This window comes from Lemur catta, chromosome 13 (genome assembly GCF_020740605.2).
Source record: "Lemur catta isolate mLemCat1 chromosome 13, mLemCat1.pri, whole genome shotgun sequence".
NCBI classification, from domain to species: domain Eukaryota; kingdom Metazoa; phylum Chordata; class Mammalia; order Primates; family Lemuridae; genus Lemur; species Lemur catta.
In genome coordinates this window covers 59,263,311-59,287,106 of record NC_059140.1, presented here as the reverse complement: position 1 = coordinate 59,287,106, position 23,796 = coordinate 59,263,311, and the positions used below count along the sequence as shown (strand labels likewise).

General features: G+C 39.8%; 1 long non-coding RNA gene across 1 annotated transcript; it reads left to right on the top strand.

Annotated features, from left to right (window-relative positions):
- The first annotated feature begins 103 nt into the window (after positions 1-103).
- Positions 104-22,531, top strand: LOC123648897. Its single transcript, XR_006738814.1, has 3 exons — positions 104-119; positions 5,036-5,171; positions 22,500-22,531. It is a non-coding gene; the product is annotated as an uncharacterized LOC123648897 (long non-coding RNA).
- The last annotated feature ends 1,265 nt before the right edge of the window (positions 22,532-23,796 follow it).

The following is a 23,796-nucleotide window of genomic DNA, read 5'->3' as shown; positions in this document are numbered from 1 at the left end:
CAGAGCAAACCCATGCCATGCTGTCTGCCCAGTCCTGCCTCTGCCCTGTGCAACGCCCGCCCCCGTGGGCGCTCACACAGAGAGTGCACCCGGGGAGGCTGGCCGAAGGTTGAGAAGAGGTAAGGGCAGGGGGGAGTATAGGGGACTGGAGGAGTGGTGCTTTTGCAGTTCATCTTCATAGTGGAGAGTGTGCACCGTGGGAAGTCAGGGAGGATGTTATAGTGCCACTGACTTGGACGTGAAAACCGTTTAATTACACCTCTGCTTTTTGTGTCACCAAGAAAGTACCTCACATCTTAAAGTTTAATTTCTCTACCAATGAAAAGTTATTGGACACCAACTTTGTGTAAATCATTAACTTTGGCTTGTCCAGAAATCATGTTAAACAGTTCTCGTAAGCTGTCTCTGGTCACAGGTGTGAAACTTTTAGAACTTTACAAACTGTCAAACTGAAGTTAAAGTTCAGTTTATTTTAATATTTTATTTAATGCTCATAAAGTCCATTTAATACTTTATCACTGTAACTTTTTTAAATGTGTTAAATGGAAATGTTTTTCAATTTCTTATTTACAAGATCATAGCTATTCAATTTATCCATCCAATATATATGTATTGAGTAACTACTACACCCGAGGCTTGGTACCAGCGAGACATCTGCACCAGGCACCCTTTACAAGAGGGTGTTATAGCGCTAAGATGCAGGGAGTACCGGGGCAGGGAAGAGGGGTGCCTAATCTAATCTCGCATAGTGAAGGCGGCTTCCTGGAAGAAGTGACATTTAAAGTGAGACCTAACTCTCATTCATTAATTAGACCAAGATGAGTGGGGAGAGAAATAGTGGAAGAAAAGTATTCCTAGGGCAAGAAAAACTAATTCTTTATAAAGACCAGGAGGCAAAAGAGAGCTCTGCTGCTTCTTTCAAGTTTTGAAAAGAACTGCGATGTGATTGTTAACTGCAGTATGAGGTGGTGAATAAGAGACTAGACTGAAGAAATGAACAGAGAATGGATTATAAAGGGCTTCATAGAGCAGCAAAGACTTCTATGTTCACATCTTTAACATAATGATAAAGCAAGCAGTGAGCTCATCATTTGATTGATTAATTAATCCTTACAATTCGGAGAAGGCAAGTGAGGTTTGACTATAACAAGTTATTATTTTCCATCTTTAATTCCCTGATATTATGTCTTCAAAACTAGAGAGCACAGATACCATTTTAGAGGGTTTTTTCTTTTGCTTTCTTTTCTTTTCTTTTTTTTCTTTCTGTCTTTCTATCTTTCCGGAGTGGAGCAGGAAATCATAGAAGTGAAGATTGAAGAGGAGGACGCATTTTGAACAAGCTTAGAAATTCTCTGACTAACCACTTTGGCATCTTAAAAGATCTAGAAATTAACAGTTTCCTCCAGGGTGGAGTCAAGAATACAAGCTGGAGCAGGTTTTACCCTTTGGGAAGGTGCTGGGGGACGAGCTTAGAAACCTATTTCAAACATAAGGTTCTCACAATCTAGTTTTTAAAACATTGCTTTGGATAATGAAATCAAAGTGAATAAATAAACAATTGCAGGTTTGACTGGCCTATGATTAGAATGTGATATCCTTGCCTCACAGTCTAAAGCACACATTATCTATGACTAGACATCAGATGAATGTACCTACAGAGTGAACTTTCCTAAAGAGAAATTTCCTGTTGGAATCAGTCAGTGACTAGACCACAGAATTAGTCATGTTGTTTAATTTGTTCAAGCATATCATTAACAAGATTAAAAGCTTTCCGAAAGCTGGGGTTGAAGGTAAAGGGTCATTAGCACTAAACATCTACACCCCCCCTAAAAAAATGAAAGGGTGATTTATGAAATTAAACTCTAATAGTCAGTCACTTGACAGTATTAAAGATAACTATAGCTTAGTTTAACTTAGTTCCTTAGTGAATAGAGAAAGAAACAAATAAATTGTGGCAAAAAAGCCTGGATCACACCCTGCCTTGACCAGCCCTCCCCAAAGGGCTTTCACAGATAAAGAAAGTGCAGAAAGGGGAAGTGTGCATCTGAGTTACTAGGAGGGTCTGTCCCAAACTATGCTATGGTCCCTTGCTGAGCTGACCTAGGCTAGAGGCAGGCCTTCCTGCCCATTCTCCCTTGAAAAACAAACTGGCCTTTCCCTGCCCTCTTTCCTTATTGCTCTAATGGTGATGAAAGAGCAGTCCGAAGAATACAGTCACTGACTCCAATTCCCCCTCTCCTCGAATTCTCCTTAACACATCTATAATCCAGCTTCCGTCCCTTCCACACCATAGAAGCCAGTCTGGCCGGGTCACCAGCATCTTCCATGTTGCCAAATCTAATGGACACTTTTCTGTCTTCGTATAACTTAACCTTTCAACAACGGTTGACCTTTCAACACAGTTAGCCACTCCCTGCTTTTTGAAATACTTCCTTCTCTTGACTTCTATGTTTACAAATAACCGTGCTATTGTACTCATTTGGTTTTCTTGCCACCTCACTGGCCACTGCTTCTCAGTCTCCTTTGCTGGCTCCTCCTCCTCTGCTCAACCTCTGAACGTAGATGTGTCCCAGTGCTCAATTTCAGGGCCCTTTTCTTCTCTGTCTGTACCTTCCTCCCAGGTACTCTCATTTAGTCTCATGGCTTCCAGTTGTGTGCTGATGACATCTATATGTATATTTCCAACCCTGACTCTTCCCTTATACTCCATTCTCATATGTCCATCTGCACACTTGACATCTCCATTTAGTCATCTAGTATGTATGTTAAACTTGATGTATCCTAAATAGATTTCGTCTCCAATCTGTTTCCCAGTTTCCCCACACCAATAAAAAGTATTGGTATTCACATAGTAGCTCAAGTAAAAGACCTGAAACAAGTCCCCCTTTTTCCTCAACCCCCATGTCCAATCCATTAGCAATATCATATCTATCCACTTTACCTCTGAAGTGTATCTGTCCACTTGTGGCTCTTTCTCCTCCCACCTTAGTGCAAGTCACCATGATCTCTTACCTGCAGTCCTGCACCAATTTCCTAACTAGTCTTCCTGCTTCCACTGTTGTCCCTCCTGTACAACCCATGCTCAACATGGCAGGCCAAATGACTTTTTAAAAGCATAAATCGGATCATGTCAGTTGTCTGCTTAACATTTACTAATGGCTTCACATACCACCCAAGAGGTATCTGAAATTCTTGCAGACATACTAAAATCCTCAAGTTCCATTATGATCTGTCGTCTGCCTGCTTCTCTGATCTCTTGTCATGCCACTCTCCATTTTCTATACTCCAGCCCCATTTTCCTGTATGTTCCTCAAACCCTTCAAGTATCTTCCTGCCTTGGAGGCTCTGCACAAGCTGTTCCCTTTGCCTGTGATGCTCCTTCTCATTCAGTATCATCTCTCCTGTGAGGCTGTCCCTACCACTCAAACTAAAGTAGTTCCAATCACTCTCCATCACTTCACCCTGTTTTATGTTCTTCATTGCACTGATCACCACCTAACATTGTCTCTTTACTTGTTCATTGGTTTACTAACTGCCTCTACCCTAGACTATAAGCCTCATACAAGCAGGGACCTGGTCTTGTTCACTGCTTTACTCCCAGTACTTAAGTGCCTGACACATGGCAGCTGCTCAATACATTATTATTGAATGAGTGCTTTATCCCAACATCTAAATGCTGACACTTTAATATAATACCTGCTATGAGCCAAAAACTGCTATTGAAACTTTATACATTGTCTTTCATTTAAACCCCAGAACAACCCTGGAGCTAGGTGCTATCATTTCTATATTTCACAGATGAGGAAAATGCAGCACTCAGAGGTCACACACCCAGTAAGTAGCAGAGCTGGGATTTCAACCCAGGCAGCCTAGCCCCAAAGTCCAGACTCTTAAACACTGTGTTACACTGCTTGGTTTGAGCTGCCCACCTCTGGGCTTCCGGGGTTGGGAAAGGATTCTCAGGCCTGTCAACCCCAGCACCCCTGAGGGAGAGAGAATCTCAAGGGGAAACAGAAAGAGCTTGAGTTGAGACTATGGTGAAGAAAGAACAAGCTATCCTGGGCTTAGACCTCATGGCTTTACTTGTCTTGGTGGAAGGCTTCAACCACTCCGACTGTGTTTTAATAAAACATCCTGAGAGTATGTGAGTGTGTGTGTCAACCCCTACCATACCACACCCCCACTGAGCAGAGGAGGAAAGGACCACAAGGGCCAACAATGCCCTGATTTTTGTTTAGTCACCACAATGGTCAGTGGGAGGGGAGGAGATGAATACAACATAAGGAGAGCCCTGTCTATGCCTCCAAGAGGCTGCTGCCTACCTGTACCTTTAACTCACGGGTATCCCCCCAGGACCAATAACATGGGATGTTTTAGTCCATTTGGGCTGCTATAAAAAAGTACCATAAACTGGGTGGCTTATAGACAACAGAAATCTATTTCTCAGAGTTCTGGAGGATGGGAAGTCCAATACCAAGGTGCCTGGTGAGAGCTGGCTTCCTCATAGACAGGACCTTCTCACTGTGTCCTTACATGGCAGGAGGGAGGACCCAGCTCTCCTGGGCCTCTTTCATAAGGGCATTAATCCCACTCATGGGAGCCCCTCCATTTTGACATAATCACCTCCCAATAGCTCTATTTCCTAAATGGTGATTAGATTTCAAGGTATTAATTTTGGGGGTACACAAACATTCAGATCATAACAGGAGGACTCAGCTCCTTGAGGTCCCCACATGATCTTGTTATATCTCTCTAGCCACAGTGCTCAGAGGGCCTTTTTCATCCTTCTCAGGACCTGGGATCCCGTGTCAGCAGGGATTATAGTTTATTCTCTGAGTTCTTCTCTCTGCCTCTATTAACCACATAGACTACAGTCCCTAGCCATGACTGTGGAACATTAAACACCTCTGCTTTTTCCACTCCCCATTGTGAAAAGCAGTTAGACGCCAGCGTACACCCTTTCCCCTTTCACAGGGCTCTGCCCTGACCTCTAAGATCTCAAGCCACCACCTCTCTGGATCCATTTTTCTTTCAGCTTCTGTGATCCTGTCTGAAGCTAAGACTGTTTCCTGGGCAACAGCTCTCCAAATTTGTAACACCCTGAGCGGCTCTGCTGGCCAACCAGATGTCCCGCTGTTTCTGTACCAACATGATGAGCCAAGGCCTTTCAGGTACAGAGGGGTGTTTTTTTAGCAATGTTGTTGATGTTTAAATTTTGGATGATCTAATTTGGTCTTGCCTTTGCCAAAGAAGAAATGGCTTCTGCTATGTGGCAGGTGAACCAATTCCTTTGTATCTGTTCACAGACAGACTTCACCACTCTGGGACCCTGAAATCCGTAGCCACAATCTAGGCTTGTCATCCGTAGGGACCAGAAGAGAGCAGAAGTCTGTAGCCAGAACCAACTGGGAGCCCATGGCAGAGAGGTCCAAGAGACAGTTGATTGGCCACAGGCATTCTCACAATGGAATACTGCCTGGGCTCCTTGTTCGATCCTAGATTGGCTCTAAGAGGTTGACAAAGATGGGAAAACAGTAACAAGTATTTATAAAGAGGAGCATGATCTAGGGCAACCAATCTAGAAGCATATGGCACAATTAAAAAGCCAGAATTTTCACATATGATGACCCTATTTATCTGAGGGTAACCTAGCATGACCATGTTGAATTTCACAACTATTTTAATAGTTGTCGTTATTTCTTCTTTATTCACAATGCTCTTTCTGACATGATCTTCATCACTACCACAGATGACCAGCAGTAGGTAAAGTGGAAGCAAGACAGACAGACCTAGAGAAAGGAAAAAGAATGACTGGAGAACAGAATTTTAAGTATGTCTATGGAGATAACATTATTTCCCATACCATCTTCACAGGGGGATGGTTCTAGGCATAAATATGTACACCCATGATATTCCCCTATTCCTTCAAGGACACACCATAGCCTACAGAATTAAGTTCAAGCTCTTCCATGTGGTACTCAAGACCCTCAATGATTTAACTTCACCCATGCTCAGTTTTTAGATTATTATTCACTCAATATGGTTCTCAGACTCAGAGACATTCATCTCAGAGGGATGCTGTGTGCTGGGGACACCAGGGTTGAACTGGCTTTAGTCTATGGACAGGTATTTGGAGATCATCTCATTTAGTCCTCCTAAGTATTCTCTACACAGGCCACACCTCCTTTTGTCCCATCCTCCTGGGTGTTAGTTAGGAGCTTGAACTTTATTTATATCTAGTTTGGAAGTGTTTAAACACTCTTAAAGATTTTTCATCTTTGTCAATCATAGTGCATAAATAAGATATTTTCCAATATAATTTCAAAGTTTAATTGAAGTATTTATAATTTAGTTTGGCAGATGCTCTGCAAGATCATAAAGCTGTTCTTAATTTGTACATGAATTTATAAGTGGCTTTACCATTTGTTGGAAGAAACAGAAACAGTCTGTCTTAATTTCATTTTACTATGTTTTCTATTCTCAGTTTTATTTCTACAAGACTCAGTTGAATTCTATACATTGATTCAATTAAATTAACTTAAATAATAGGTGCAGTTAACCAACAGGTGTTTGTTATTAATATATAACTATCTCTAATTTTAAGATTTATCAAAATGATTTAAAGGCTTTCTTCAATACATGTAACAATTTTATACAACAAATAATTTCACTCCACTAATCCAGGAATGAAGATCCAAAAGATGATAATTGTATTTGGTTTGGACTTTCAGACTCAAATTCCTTGAGAGAAATACTACAAACCTCGTCTCAGTAGATACCCTCAGAAAGTATTTAATAAAATTCAACACTTATTCTCCATAAAAACTATGCATAGGTTAGGAAAAGAGGGAAACTTCTCCAAGTTGGAAAAGGATATGAATCAGAACCAATAGAAAATATCATACTTAACATTTCTCCACTAAAGCTGGGGAGACAAGACAAATGCCTTCTATTACTGCTACAGATTTTTTTTTATAAGAAGCAATAACAGCAACCAGCTGTACTTTTAAGAAATGCTATTTATTACAGTAAAAATAAATAGAAAGTGCCCAGGTTAAATAGAAATATTGTAAGACCTACATGAAGAAAATTATAAAACTTAGCTAAAGGGCATTCAAGAAGATATAAATATATCTTATTCCTAAATAGAAATATTAATATTCAATGTTATACATATATCAATTCTCCCCAAATTGAGCTATAAAATCAATGCAATTCCTAAATCTACAATGATTACATATATCCATACCCATTAGCATGGAAGATGTCCCTAATATATTTAAAAACAAGTTATAAATTAGTTTGACATTTTTTTTTAATTTTTTTTATTTCAGCATATTATGGGGGTACAAATGTTTAGGTTATGTATATTGTCTTTGCCCCACCTGAGTTTAAAACAAACAGCAAAAATCTGTGTGTGTTCATATATAAATGTATACAAAAAAGTTTTAAAGGCTGCACAGTAAACTATTAGCAGAGTTTTATTAACTGAAGAAAAAATTCTAATATCTGTATCAATATAAACAATCAATGTAACCAAGTCTACATATCTATATATAATCTGTATAATTATATGTGATGCATCGTATAAATTATTAATGTAACCAAATATCAATTTATCCAAAAAATCATGTACCAAAAATTTATATTTATCAAAAATTTATTTCATAATATATAGAAAAGTCAAAGCTGTTTTTTGAGAATTTTTTTACACTTCAAGTTTTCTACTGTTGAATATTTCAAGGATTATTTAGCTAATTTATTTAATACATTTTAGGCAAACAATTAAATTTTAGGCTGCTAATTGGGAAATGGATCACCATTTTTCATGATGTTAAAATCAATCAGAGCATTTCACACTTCTTGGTCATCTCCTTTATTGTTTTTTGTTTTGTTTTGTTTTGTTTTAAAATGATGACACGGGACTATCATCCAGACTGAGTATAAATTAGATCATTTTCTCTCATAAATTATAGGTGAAAATTCATTTTTAAATTTTTTGCCAGCTTTCTTGAAGTGTAATTGACAAATAAAAATTGTATATATTCAAGATGTACAATGTGATCGGTATATGTATACAGTGTAAAATGATTACCACAATCAAATTAACTAACACATCCATCACTACACAGTTACTTTGTATGTGAGGGGTATAAGAAAACTTAAGATCTACTCTTTTACTAAAGTTCGAGTAAACAGCACAGTGTTATTAACCATCATGTACATTAGATCTTCAGAACTTATTCATCTTCTAACTGAAAGTTTGTATCCTTTGACAAACATCTCCCCATTTTCCCCACCTCCACAGCCCCCGGAAACTACCTCTCTACTCTGCTTCTATGAGTTCAACATTTTTAGATTCCACATATAAGTGAGTTCATACCATACTTGTTTTTCTGTGTCTGGCTTACATCACTTCTCATAGTGTCTTCCAAGTTCATCCATGTTGTCACAAATGGCAGGATTTCCTCCTTTTTATGACTGAATAATATTCCATTGCATATATATATGTGATATGTGAGATTTATATATATATTTCTTTATCCATTCATCTGTCGATGAACACTTAAGTTGTTTCCATATCTTGGCTATTGTGAATAATGCTGCAATGAACATGGGAGTGCAGATATCTCTTTGAGATGCTGATACGATTTCTTTTGGATATATACCCAGAAGTGTGATTGATGGATCATATGATAGTTCCATTTTTAATTTTCTGAGGAACCTCCATACTGATTTCCATAATGGTGGTACCAACTGACAGTCCCACCAACAGTGTGCAAGGGTTCCCTTTGCTCCACATCCTTGCAGACTCTTATTATCTCTTGTCTTTCTGTTAATAGCCATCCCAACAAGTGTGAGGTGGTATCTCCTTGCGGTTGGTTTGCATTTCCCTGGTGATTAGTGACATCAGGCATCTTTTCATATAAGTGAACATTTAGAATCATACTTCATGCCATATACAGAAGAGAGAAGTCAAACTCATCATACACAAAAATAAATTCTGATAGTTTAGAGAGTTGAATATGTTGAATGAAAATAATCAATTTTGGAATTGTTTCTGACCAAGAAACTAATTTTACAGCAAAAGAAGTGGTGCAATTTGCAGGACACATTGATCATTTACATTTTGAATGCAATTGCTGCCCAGGATTCCTCCCGGGGCTATTAAAGATAATTTAAAAAAATAAAAAAAAAGAAGTGGTGCAATGGGTTCATGCCCATGGTATACACTGACACTATCAAGTTCCTATCACCTAGAAGAGTCCCTTAGAAATGCTGAAGTTGTTCAAGGTTGGAGTACTCTCCTATAGGATGAAGTGTATTCTTTGAGCTAGTGACCAAAGTGACCAACATATTGTGATGTTTCTCCCATGGTCAGAATACCAGGCCCAGGAATTAAGCTGTGAAAGTAGAAGTCACTCCTATCAATGGCAAATATTTGCTCCTCATCCCTGCAACTTTAGGCTCTGCTGGTCTAAGGTCATAGTTCTCAAGGCAGTAATACTTCTTTCAAAGCCTGCAATGATGCTTCTTCTATTGCCCTGGAAGTTGAGACTGTCATCTGGCCATTTTGAGCTCTACTGAATTAACTTGTAATGAAGAAATGAATAATGTGAGATGCCTCCTTTGTTTTAAGCCCACTAAGAGAGTAGCAGTTATTTTTAAAAGTTCAACAGTAATAGAAAATCAAATCCTAAGAGAGATGGTTAAAAATTTAAAGCAATTTAAATAAAAACCCTATAGGCCTAAAGAAACAGATCTCTACAATTTAATCTGTGAATAGTGTTGCCAGAGAAAAAAAGAAGAAAATTATGATAGAAAGCACACTGGTAGAAATCATTGAAAACAATTTGTCCTCAGTTAAAAACAACAAATCTTTCTTGAGTATCTGGAGGACTATTTGGATACCTACTTGTCAGATTCTTGAACTGTAAAGACATAGGATATTTAATGGAAACAGATGAAGAGAAGAGAGAGCTATCATTTAAAGATTCTAAGACTACAAGATTTTTAAACTTATATAAGAGAGAGAATGTAAGCAAGCCCTAAGGATAATATTATCACAGATCTCTTAAAAATACTTGATTCTCGGCCGGGCGCGGTGGCTCACGCCTGTAATCCTAGCTCTGGGAGGCCGAGGCGGGTGGATCGCTCGAGGTCAGGAGTTCGAGACCAGCCTGAGCAAGAGTGAGACCCCGTCTCTACTAAAAATAGAAAGAAATTATCTGGCCAACTAAAAATATATATACAAAAAAAAAAATTAGCCGGGCATGGTGGCTCATGCCTGTAGTCCCAGCTACTCGGGAGGCTGAGGCAGTAGGATCGCTTAAGCCCAGGAGTCTGAGGTTGCTGTGAGCTAGGCTGATGCCACGGCACTCACTCTAGCCCGGGCAACAAAGTGAGACTCTGTCTCAAAAAAAAAAAAAAAAAAAATACTTGATTCTCACCACAAATACATTACAATATCATTCCACTGGTTGTTTGGATATGACTTGTTTTGTTTTGGTTACTATTTGTTTGTGTTTAAGGCAGAAGAGTCTTTTGTAAACATAGAACTTGAAAGAATATTTCAATACAATCTACATCTACCAAAAAATTACAAAAGATTGGGGCTGGAGAACCGGACAATAAATTTAAGTGATTTCAATGACTGTCACAGCAAAGGTAGTTAAGTACCTAAAGTAAAGTGTTACTGTTATGAAATCTAGGACACAAAACAGTATGAAAGTTAACAAATTTAAAGCTTGAATATAATATTAAAAGATAAACATAATCTATACTAAAACTTTGTACTTAACAGGGAGTTCAAATACATGTTATTTCCTTCCTTCTCTATACCAAAATGATTTGGGAAAACATTGAGAAACAAAGGAGAGGTGGAAAAAACTAGACTTCATAAAAAATAAGGACAGATAAATATTGGAAAATTAGGAAGTAATTTTATTGTCAAACTGAAGCAAGAGCTGTTTTTTTGTTTTAGCAAAATTGTTTGACCTCCAGCATAACTTGGCCAAAAGAGAGAGAAATCAAACTTAAAAATCTAAAAGAAAGAAAGATCTATAACAACTAATGTGAAAAATTGATTAGAAGCTATCATATACAATTTATATACTAATTTTTAAATGTAAGTGAAATGTTTGAATATAAAACTGACATAATATGAAATGGAAAACAAAATTTGAGAATTCTGCTGTTCTAAATCTCAGGAAATCTTTACCTCCCTAAAAGTTTGAGCAATAGTCAATTACATTGTCTTCTCTTTGTAACTTTAATTACATCGAGGGCCCCCATCCAATCAGTCAGAAACTTCAGCTAAAGTATTGCGTGGCTCTTCCAAAGTGTTTGGGGGTCCCTAGAAGTTACTTCCGAGAAGTCACGATCAGTCTAATTTGTTGCTGTCTTTGCTTTTGTCAGGCTCTGCAGCCAGGCTGGTGGCACATCTCTGCTGACCCGAGGTGGTGCTGATGACAGCACTCTTCCAAGGTGCAGATCTTGATGCTCATGGCATCATGACAAATGGCCATACTCGAGTGAATGGCTCTCTTCCACCTGAGTAATGATCTGTTAGAGGAATCCCACAGCAAAGTTATCTGGGTGGAGAGGGGTTCCAGAGTTTATTAAGGTCTTTCTTTGGGTTCACACACAACTTTTTCCCTCAGTGCACAATCTATCTGGCTTGGTTGAAACTCGTTCATATTGTGGCTGTGTAGCCACAGCCTGGACTCTCTTTTGACTCTCAGATCACCTTTATCATTGTGTCTGACTCCTTTTATGGAGGTCTCTCTATCAGACGGTCCATATTCTTGTAGTAATTTGCCGCTTCTCATCACAACTCCTACCTTAAAACTCACCCATACATCAGTTCTCCATGTGCTTCTCTATGGCTACAACTCAGGAGGAAGCAAGATTTCATTTTTCCCCCAGGAAGCTCCCCGCTCTCATACAAATCAGTGGTGTAAGTAAGAGTGGGAAGGAATAGTAGGTCCTGTGGAACTCTTTCTACCCAACAAATTCAAACTGCAGCCGTGATCTAGCTGATATGTCCTGTATATTAGTGAAGGTCCAATCAGGAACACAGAGATCACCCTAGAACTTCAATAGACGTAACTTAATACAATGACACAGTGCATGTGAGACTGCTTTGTAAGTTCTAAAACATCACGCACAATAGAAACTATTCTTAATAAAGTCGCTAGTGAACCTCTAAATGCCAAATTCACTGGACACACCCAATTTCTTTGCAATAGGTAAAGCTGTTGGGCATTTGCTTCCTCCCGAAACTCTGTCCTGGCTTAGCTCCTCTGACACTTTTTTGTCCCCGTACCTGTCCAGCCACACCTTGTTAGGCTCTTGACAAGCTCTTCTACTTCCACTTAACTCATTATTTGATAAATATTTACTGAATAAATTACATAAGCGGTGATGATCAGAAAGATTTGAAATTGGACATAAGCTACCATTTTTTCTTATTTTTCTTAGATCTTTTACGACAACATTTGTAGGCTATCAACACTTAAGCACTTTGTCCCAGAGAGTTCATTCAATATTGTTATTCTATTTTGGTGAAGAGGAAGGCCAGGACTGGAAGTGAAGTCATGCGCTTAAAACTACCCAGCCAGTTAAAATCAAAGATCCAGTGGTATTTATATAGGCCCAGCTTCACTCCTGGTTCTAAGCTCTGGTCTGAGACAATAGCGCCTCTTCGAATAATAAGCAAATAAAAATTCCTGGGGAAGTGACAAAATGCCAGCAGCCATTGTTTCTTGTCATTTCCTTGTTTCTGTTTTAATTTGCTTATCTATTTGTTCTGTGAAAAAGATGTTAAGAAAAAGCCATATATAACATGCGTATTTCTATCTTGCCCATTTCTCATGTTATCACTAATAACATGTTTAGAATTTTGAAAAGTAGTGTTCATTTAAATAGGTTTAACTTAGTGAATTCATAATATAGCAAAATTATTCATTGGAATTCTATTTTATTGAATTATATTTATGTAAATTCATTTGAATTATGTTTGTCATAGAATAAATTTATTCATCTGAATATGTTTAGCTTACTTGGTTTATAATTAACGATATTATTAATATATGTTATATACTATATATGTTTTATATATAACTGTATGTTATGTTATAGTACAACATTGGATTATTTTACTGTAAATATCCAGCCTATTCTGTATTGGAAAACATTAATTGTCAATTTGGTTGACCCAGCATAAGTTGCTTAAGTGAGTTATTTTAGTGCTATTTGGATCGGTTTTGAATAGTTAAGAATTTGGACTAGGAAGAAAAAACACAATAAAAATGAGGCGTGATGGCTCCGTGCTAATCTGAAAGTAGCCCCTGGAGGTTCCAGCCCCCTCCTCACCTCTCCCGTCTTCCCTCCTCTGCTCCCACTCATTCCCGCCACACCCCTCCCTGTGCCTTCACTGTGCCAGGCACGCCCCACCTCAGGACATTCATAGGGGCTGATCCCTCTGCCTGGAATGTTCTTTATTCAGAAACCTTCATGACTCATGCCCTCGCCTCTTCCAAATCTTGCTTCAAATGTCACCTTCTGCTGGAGACCTGCTGTGAGTGCCCGACTTGGAACTGTGGCCAGCTCCCCCCACCAGGCACTCCAGGTCTGCTGCAGACCCTGCTCTGCTTGGCCTTATTCTGCGGCACTTCTCATCTGCAAACATTCCTTATAACATTTATGTTCATAGTAATTTGGAGTCTTTAGAGTTTACCATGAAGGGACTTTAAGCTGAACTTGGGGCTCATGCCCACCCTTGAGAAGGGGGTAATAGAGCATCACCACCTGCTTACTCTGTTCAGAGTTCAGCTGCCAGGTGCTATACCGCCAGTAGTCCCAGTTATGGGGAAGCTGAGGCAGGAGGATTGCTTAAGGCCAGGAGTTCAGGGCTGCAGTGAGCTATGATCATGCCTGTGAATAGCCACTGCAGTCCAGCCTGGGTAACAGAGCAGACCCTGTCTCTAAAAAATAAAAATTAAAAAAATAATAATAATCAATTTTTTTAAAGTGTCAGCAAAAGAGGAAGAAGTATGCATTAGGCTCAGGACTCCAACCTTCCAAAGGGGAAGCTATGACTTGCTCAGGTTGTGATCCCAGGGAGGTAGCACACTTTCCCACAGAATGACCTGCTGAGTCTCTGCTAGCACTTAGATCAGCTTAGCAAGAAGCCCAGCACTGCTAGCAGAAATCCTGTGCTTCTAACCAGATGGGCCTCTCTGGGGAGCACCCACTGGGATTCCTCTGTAGGAGCTCCATCCTTTGGGAGGAAGGAGAGCCAGATAGAGTCATTTGCCTTGGTCTCCTCTCCTCACCAGACCTACCTGACAGCAAGCCAATGCCCCATTGGCCTACTTTGTGGAAGGAGTGATAGTCAGATATGCTGGGAAAAGAGGAAGAAGAGAAGCCCCTGTCCTGGATAATTCCAAAATTATTAAGACTATATCATATAGCTAAATTTAGTACTTTTGCCTGAAAAAGTACTCCATAGGAAGATACATGATATTCGATAAAAGCTATTGAGCTATTTGCAAAAAGATAACATTATATTCTCACCTTATACCTTACACCTGAATAAATTCCAGTAAAGTGTGAAATAGAAAAACAAAAAAGTATTAAAATAAGATATAGATTAATAGCAATTTATTATTAAAATGAGGTAAAGTCTTCCTTGTATGTCACTAAAGGCAGAAGAGAATAGATTTCATATATTTAGTCCATACAAAAGTTAAACTTTTATAGAGAAAAAAGCCATAATCAAATTAAAAATAAAGCATATTAAGAAAAACAGTCAAAGGTCTAATTTCCTTCCCATATAAAGACTGTTTGTAAATCAATAAGAAACACAAATGTTCAATAGGAAAAAAAATAGTCTGAGGAAATGAGTGACCAATTCACACAAAAAAAGAACCCCCAAAGAAACCAAGAACAATCTATAGCTAGACAAATGCCCAGTGTTGGTGAATGTTATAGGAAAATGATGTTCTTATATACTTTCAGTGGAACTGTAAATTGGTACACATTTTTAGGGACAGCGTGGCAATATGAACCAAAATGTAAAAAGGATATATTCTGTGATATAGCAATTCTGCTTCTAGAAAAATATACTATGGCTATCTCATATAAATAAGCAAATATGTACCTATAAGGGTGCTCATTGTTGCTTTGTGTTTGAAAAGCCAAAACCTGAAACTACCTAGATGTCCATCAACAGTGGACTGGCTAAATAAAAATAGTACATCAAGACAATGACACATTATGCAAGTGTGAAAAGGTATGAGGTAGACATATACGTACTCATTTCTAAAGATATCCATGACATTTTATTGAGTGAAAAGTGCAAACTATAGAATAGTAAGTATAGAAGGATTACATTTTTGGGCCAAAAACATAAAAGGATATCTATAGATGGGGTGGGATAATCCTTTGAAGTGTTTGCTGCGCCCCATCCCCACCGCCATGCCACTGGCGCCACTGTCTCTCTGCACCCCTCCCACCCACTGCAGGCAGCAACCAGAGCACCCCAGCTCTCGGGGAGTCAGGGCCACGATGGACCAGAGAATAAAAGATTTCATTCTCCACTTTTCAGTTTCAAAATAGACTTTTTAAACTCCTGTTAGAGACAATAGGTTAAACAAATAGCTTTGGAAAGAACGACTGTTGCTCTAAGAGCCAGTTTTCCTGCTTTAGATGAGATAAAAATATTCCAGGAGAGAAAGGGGACGTGGAGAGAGGCGAGCTGGTGGCACGACACCGTGCTGAGGATCCGCACACACCGCGTGCCTTGGGCTGAGCCCCAGAGAGTGTGGGGGGACCAAGAGGACAAGGAATTGTGCCCAGTTTCCTGTCTAAGGCCCCCATAAAGTTCCCTCTCCTGGTACAGGAGAATAAAGGAGAGGCAAGTGTAAGGCGTGCCAGGCAGATGGGCCTGGGGCAGCTCCACTGGCTGGGGTCCCAGGAGCAGCCTCAGGTTTCACGTAAAGAATCAACAGCCAGTTGGGACCTGTGGGCCGACATGAGGCAACACCATCAGCAGATGCAGTTTCAGCCACCCGGTCTGCCCCAGATGCCAAGGTGGAGGGTGGATGGGCAGCAGCAGCCCAGAGCCCCACGTGGCAGTGGGCACCGCCGTAGGTGCCAGCATGTTCAGTCTGGCCAGTGGCTGGCCACCTCCTCCTCAACGCCCTGTGTCCCGGAATCTAGAACGACAGCGACAGCAGCAATAATCCGGGGCAGAAGAACAGAGAGGAAGCTTCTCGATTGACTGAGAACTCCCGAAATGCCTGAGTTTCCTTTGAATTGACAAACATTACATTTTCTGCCTCTTGACAGAACTGATGCTAAAAATAGAGATTAAGATGTTATTAATGTTTTTTAAAAGTTACATTTTTGCACTGCTGAATGTAGTGTCCTGAAAATAATCATGCCTGCTATGTAGAGATACGTACTTGTTTATAAATAGAGAAATTCAGGAAGGTATTTCAGAAATTTAACAGGGGATACTTCTGGGGGTAGAGGTGAAGGGACAGGGGCATGAGGGGCTTTTCACTTGTGCACTGTTAGGACTTTTCAGCATGATTCATTTTATAATAATTTTTAAATACCTTGTCCTTAAAGAGCTCAGGGAATATGAAGTACCTCAGACAGATAAAGAAATACTTGTAGTAGAGTGTGATGCATGTTCCCATTAAATGTCCAAAGAAGTATAAATGAAGCAGGACACATATGCCTTACAGGTGACCATGAGAGAGTTCAGGTGAATCTTTGAGGACCCCAAGACATGTAGTAGCTGCAGCATCCACTGAAAGCACCTGCCATTAGGGTTATTTCAGATATCCCCTGAGGACTTGGTCTGTGAGGAGAGGGTGTTCTGGAATACAAATGACATTCTTTTAGGAAGAAGTCAGAAAGCTAAGAATTAAATTTTTGACCTAGATGCAGGAAGAAAAGAGATAGGCATTGGACAATCCAGTGGTATCAATTCACTCACTCAGTATTAATCCTGCAAATGTTAAGTTTTTTTAAAAAAATCTGATTGGCAATAGCTTTGCAAATGAATGGCAACAAATTGATCAGTATCCTTGAGATACTTTTTAGCATGTGAGTTCCCCAGGATGCTCCATGTGAGATAGTAAAGAACATCTATGTCTTCAAATACGGTATTTATGCTGTTTAAATTGTGTCTCTTCCCAAAGAGCTGAGGGGACAGACCATTGATAAAACTTTAAACAATGGTGGGAAAAACTATGTTTTTGTTACTATTACTATTGTTATTGTCATCGATATTCTTCTTGTTACAGGTGAGATTGGGAGAGGGTGAAGAAAGAAAAAATGTCATTTGAGCACGGTTCAGGCAGGTATCTGGGGAAAACGATCTCCAAGTTGAGGGACTAACAGGAGCAAAAGCCACAGTGTGGAAGCCTGGAGCATTTGAGGACAGCCGGGGACCACTGAAGCATGAGCCTGAGTCTGGAGTGGTTGTCAGAGAACACACAGGGGACCCAAGCACCAAACCCTTCCAGGCCATTATAAGGACTCAGGTTTCACCCTGAATAAGATGGAAAGCCAAGGGGAGGGGGCAAATAGGGTTTAGAATTTAAAATCACCCTTGGGCTGCTGTGATTTGAGTAGACTGCAGTGGCACAAGGGCAGAAACACAGAGCCTTGTTAGACAAGACGAAGGGTTTGTGTTTCCCATACGGTGCACCTAAACCGTCCCTGGGTGTCTTTTTACTTTTTTAAAAAGGCAGGCTTTATTGTTCAGTATCATTTAATCTCATCAAATAAAAATAAGGTGGTGATAAGTGAGTGATTAGCCCACAGCATATTTTACCCCTCTGGTGTTCATACGATCACCTCTTTTTGGCAGTAATTACTGAAAGTTAGAGGCAAGAAAACCAATAAGACAACAGTTAGGGCTGCTAGCATAAGAGAACGAGGAAGGGAACAGCCAGCCTTGAATGATGTGTTGGAGACAGGCCTCTGGGCTTAGCAACGAAGTGTATGTAGATAGTGAAATAGAGTTTGGACATTCAATCATCTAGGGCCATCTTAAGTCAACTTACCGTAATTTTATTGAAAGCACTGGGTTTCTATAGAGATCAGGGGATGACCCTGTGTGATCATGATGTTGTTTCAGGCAGTGGGATTACTGCAGGAAATCCTAGTAACTCAGAACAGACACACATTTGCAAAGGGCTGCCCTAAGTGGCAGAGAGGACTGGCACCTGCCCTGGCACTGAAGAGCTTCAAGCAAAGGCTGGAATGACCCCTTGGAAGGGATGCAGCAGATAGGATCTATGTGCATTAGTCCCCTAGGGCTGCCACAACAGAATACTGAAGACTGGGTGGCTTGAACATCAGACATTTATTTTCTCACAGTTCTGGAGGTTAAGGTGCCAGCAGGTTTGGTTTCTCCTAAGGCCACTCTCTGTGGGTTGCAGATGGACATCTTTTCATTGTGCCTTCACATGGCCTTTCCTCTGTGGGCCTGCATCCTTGGTATCCCTGTGTGCCCAAATCTCCTCTTATAAGGACACAAGTGATATTAGATTAGGGCCTACATTAACAGCCTCATTTTATTAATAACTTAGTCACCTCTTTAAAGGTCTTGTCTTCAAATCCAGTCGCATCCTGAAGTACTAGAGGTTAGGGCTTCACATAAGAATTTGGGGGCATACAACCCAACCCACAGTACAATAATTCTATTTGTTTTTAAGAAGCACAAACACATATAACCAAAATGGATTTGTATTTTAAGGGATAAGTATAGACGCAGAATAGAGATGCAATTTAAATGCACTGAAGTACATTGAAAAAAAATTGCTTTGTAGTAAGTTAAAGAAAAGCATTTCCCCAAAGAGTTAAATCATTGTCAAATCATTTCAAGCCAGTGGTAAGCTGGGTTAATTGTCAAATACTTCAGCGAGCTCTAGTGGGGGAGTTAACAGCAGTTATTATCTCAAAAAGAACTCATTTCTTTGAAATGCTATTATGTTTTAGAAGTGCATAAAAGGTTTCCAGGGAGAGTCCCTTTTGTGTAACGATGCAAATTGAACTGAGTGGTATGCATCATTTCTGGGGTGACATCTGTGGGTAAAGTAGGAAAAATCCAAAGTCTTAGCAATACCTTAGGGTAAATTTTCTTGAACTAGAGGAATGGAGATAGCTTCTGAAGATGGAACACACGGAGCTTTGTAAAATAGAGATAATAAGAGGGAAATAGCAGGTTTTAGAATCTTGCAGGTTTCCTGCTGTTTATAGTTCACAGATCCAAATATAGCTGTGTTTTAAGTTTTTAAAACATTCATTTTGTGTGAAAATCCTTCTCTATAGATAGTCTGAGGCTTAGTGAAATAGACTAGGAAAGGAATATCAGCAACCACACAGATCTCTTTAAAAAGAAGTGATTTATGCCAAGGATTCCTGGCTATCTGGATTTTCTGAATATAAACAAAAGAACTTCTGGGGAAAGAATAGCAGAATAAAAAGTATTAAAATGGAAGGAAAAAGGGAAACAGAAATGCATCAAAAGGGAGGTCTAAGAATCTGCTATGACTAATTTTTACTTCTCCTAAGTTATCATTTTGTTTCCTGGCACTAATCCCCTTCAGAGACCAGGAACTTTTAGCCTATTTATTTATGCTCTATTACAAGTATTTCTCCTGAGGTTGGTATTCGGGTAATATGAAACAATCGAACATTTGCAAGTGCCTTGGCCATGAGTTCTTGTTTCTTTCCTTTTTTTTTTCTTACCATGAATCCATTAGACATCTGTCTTTATTACATTTATCAATGCACCCTGAGTCTAAAAAAGCTCCAGATGATATCTTTGCAGTGTTTAGGTGCCATTGTGATGAGAACTTCATAAACAATTATGTGCTAGGGTATCACATTATTCCCTAGTGAGGCATGCTCCCGTTTGAAATTGTTTTGAAGAAATCATCTGTGAAATTCCAGTAAAATATTTATCAGTTTTTTTAATATCCCCCTGAACCCCGACTACTCCCATCTCTGATCCCCCCCATCTTGCTTACAAACTTCCTGAAGAAGTTGAAAGTTGAATGGCTGCACCTCTGTTGACTCCATCTTTATTAGTGTCTCCATCCTGGGTATTTTAGTTTAATGGCATCCCCCAAAGAACCAGGGCTCTGTTGAATTATCAGCCATTTGTTCACACTGAATTTGAGACTGTATCACCTTTACACAATGTGATGTAATATACGAAGTGATGTAACTATGTGATGTAGCTTAGTCTCATAACTACCTTATCATAAACAAATGAACAAAAAACCCACCCTGTGTCTGTGTTTTTACTTGTTTTCAGATGGCTTTCCAATAATATTCTACATTTGCATTGTATTATTCAAATTTTATACCTTCACAAAGTGAAAAGTGAAGTAGGAATAGCCAGCACTAAGCACAATTGATGTTAGCCACAAGTCTGTTTCTCTCTTCCCCTCGCTCTCTTTTTTCTACCTGTTTTTACATATTTTAGATAATGTCTATTTTAATCCAGGCCCTATGCCAGGGCATGTATTAAAGGTATTAAAGAGGCAAAGATGAATAAGGTAAAACAGCAGTGATAATTCAATGTAATAAATGCTATGCCAGTGGTATGGGCTAGAGACTATTGGAGCATTTCTTAGTTTGGGCACCCCATCCCCCTAAATCAGAGCTTTAACAGTTGCAGATCTTCCATCTGGTCAATCTATTCAGGACCCAGCTGCAGGTTCCATGTAGCATTCAGGCTTCTGCACTGACCCCAATAGGGTGAGCATGTCACCCACCCACCAGGGGCCTTTCATGTTTTGGATGATGGAGAGGCCAGTGTAGTCCATGAATTTCACATGAACCTGTGTGCATGTGCCTGCTAGGCAGTCCTGCCCAGAATCTTGGTGACACTGGCCAGCTTCATGGGCTGCATGTGGCCTGTGTCCATGGTGGTGGCATAGTTGTGGTCAGGCAAAGATGCCACGTTGCACATCGACTTAACCTCCTGATCACAGGTGTTTGGTCTATCAATGAGCACCTGACGCAAGTTTAGCTAATCTTTTTTTCTTTCCTACCTCATCAGCATTCATTAGAGTCTTTCCCCAGGAATTTTGGAAGTAGAAGTGAAAAGAAAACCACTTCTCTTTGAGTATAAAGCTTGTAAGATATAAAGTCTGGAGGATATTGGTGGCTATGGGGTTTTAAGAGGGTCAATATATAAAATCTCTTCTGTATTTATTTATATATTAATATATTATATATCCAAGCTAAGAACCAATTGGAGATGCAGGACAGACAATTGGAAATCAAGATGTCGTATTTATCAAATATCACAGCCAGCCTGGAGATCAGAGCAGAGAATATGACACGTGGGCCTTCTTAGGTCCGGCCCCTGTATTGAAGAGAGTCACCCATCCAGTGATAGGCACAGCTGCACTAGTGCTGGCTCCCCCCATATAGGGGTCTAACTCTTTCAAACCCCTTGTGTGGAGGAGTGAAAAACATGTGCTTCCTGCAGGCAGACTGATCCCAAAAAGAGAGGAGGAAGGATACAGCTGAACCACATATATTCAATCCCTTTCCCCAAATTCACAAATCAGTGAAATCACTCCTTCCCTGGGGAGAAGTCGGGCAGAAGGGCTGCAGAGAACACAGGGAGTGTTCCTTAATAGAAGTGCCCCCACTCGAAATCAGGAGGAAAAGGGGTGAGAGTCCCCCCGGCCCACCTTTGGCACTTTCTTTCCACATGCAGCAGAGAAGCAGATGAAAGTGTCTCCAGAGACAGAGACAGAAACAAAGCAAGTGAGACATGCAGAGAAAGTCCTGATAGCATTTTGAGTCTCTGGTTTTAGTCTTCCGCCTGCCTGCGGATTTTTTCCATTTTTCTGTATTCCATAAAAATTGTAACAAAACCGTCAAGCTCAGGTCTCGGCCTTGTGACATCCGCTGATAATATTTTCAATGCGTTTTCCTCGGAGCTGTCACTGAATTAGACCTTCTTCAGCACCATAGTATTGTATGTTGGAAACTGTCTTAGCCTGGGCTAAGCCTGCTAAAGCAGAGCGTGAAACAAATATTGTACTCAAGTTCAAGTACTCTCCTGAGGAGTGTGATTCAGGAGAGAGGAGTGAGGAGGCGGGAGGTGGTGAAGCACAGAAGTGGGGAGAAGGGAGAGCTAATAGGAAGATGCCTTCCTGGTTGCTCACTCCCTCTCATGGGACCCCTGAATTGCCTTGTGAAACTCCGGGCTTCCCAGCCCGGGGTAAAGTGGGAAAAGCATTTATCCAACCCGTCAAGAGTTTGCCCCTGCCCTTGTAGGTTGTTGCATGCCTCAGTGCCAACAGAGAAGCCTTGATCTGGAAAGCCTGAGACTGCTGTCTCATCGTGTATATATGCCGGGCAGCGGGTGAGGACACTTAAGACCTACTGTCTTAGCAAATTTCAAGCAAACAATACAGTGTTATGTATAATTGTGTTTGCAGGAAACTGGAGCCTGCATGGAATTGGTTGCCACGGTAGGAGCTGGAATAAGAGACAGGTGAGGCTGAGAGAATCAGATATAGAGACCTGCATGATGAAATTGACTCAGTTGACTCATAAAGAAGTCATACCCATGTCTCTTTTAAAAATATGCTACCCATTTCTATTTGGAAAGTTAATCTAAAAAGAACTCAACATTTTCCTCATTCCATTTAAAATAAACTCCTTTTTTCAGGTTAAAATAAAATCATTTGTAGATTATTGTTGTAAATATCTTGGCTTTGGTTGTTTTTAATAATACATCAGGCTCCCTCTGCATTCTCCCCATCCCCCTTCCCTAACTAGTTAAGCAAAGCTCTAAATCACTCCACATTTACAAAAAAAGAGGAATGGCTGGGTGCAATGGCTCATGCCTGTAATCTCAACACTTTGGGAGGCTGAGGGGGAAAGTTTGCTTGAGGCCAGGAGTTTGAGAAGCCTGGGCAACATAGCAAGATCCCTGTCTCTACAAAAAAATAAACAATAAAAAAATAATAAGAGGAGTGTATCTAAAAACAAAAAAAAAAATCAAAAAGATTGATATAAGATCCCTCCCCTTGACACAATGTGTTAATTGTAAAAACATCTAATAATATAACCAGTAGACTGCCATTTTAAGACCATCCCTCAGCCTAATGGGTGTCCCCTACAAAAAGCACATAAAGGAGATGTGTGGTTGGAACATGGAGAATTTAGGATTTATCCTAGACAGCACCTCCGGCAGATTTAGGACCACAGCAATTGTGGACTCTTAGTTAAATAACATTTCCTTTTGTTCCATTAGGTATTACTGGTTTCCTAAAATTGCTCACTTTTGGGTAAACTTACCTTTCTCTTTTGGCTCAGCAATAATTTTTAACCAATACCTGTATTAAATCCTCTCTGGTTTGAAATAGTTAGAATGGTTTTATTTTCTTGAATGGATATGAATACATATATATAGATGTGTGTGCATGTATGTGTGTGTTGTCCAGATACTGTATATCTTTTTTGTGTGTGCACTGGCGATATCAGACTGTTCATATTGCCCTGTATCTCAATTTTCTTCAATCAATAGCACATTTTGGAAATCTTCCCATTATCACCTCATATGAGCGAGCTTCCTTATTGATTTTAAGAGCTGCAAAATATTTCCTTAGTTGGATATACCATCATTTATGTAACCAGGACCCCACTGGTGAGCATTTAGTTTCTAAGTTTTCCACTATTGCCAACAGTATTGCATTTAACAGCCTTGCATCTGTATGTTTGCAGACTTGT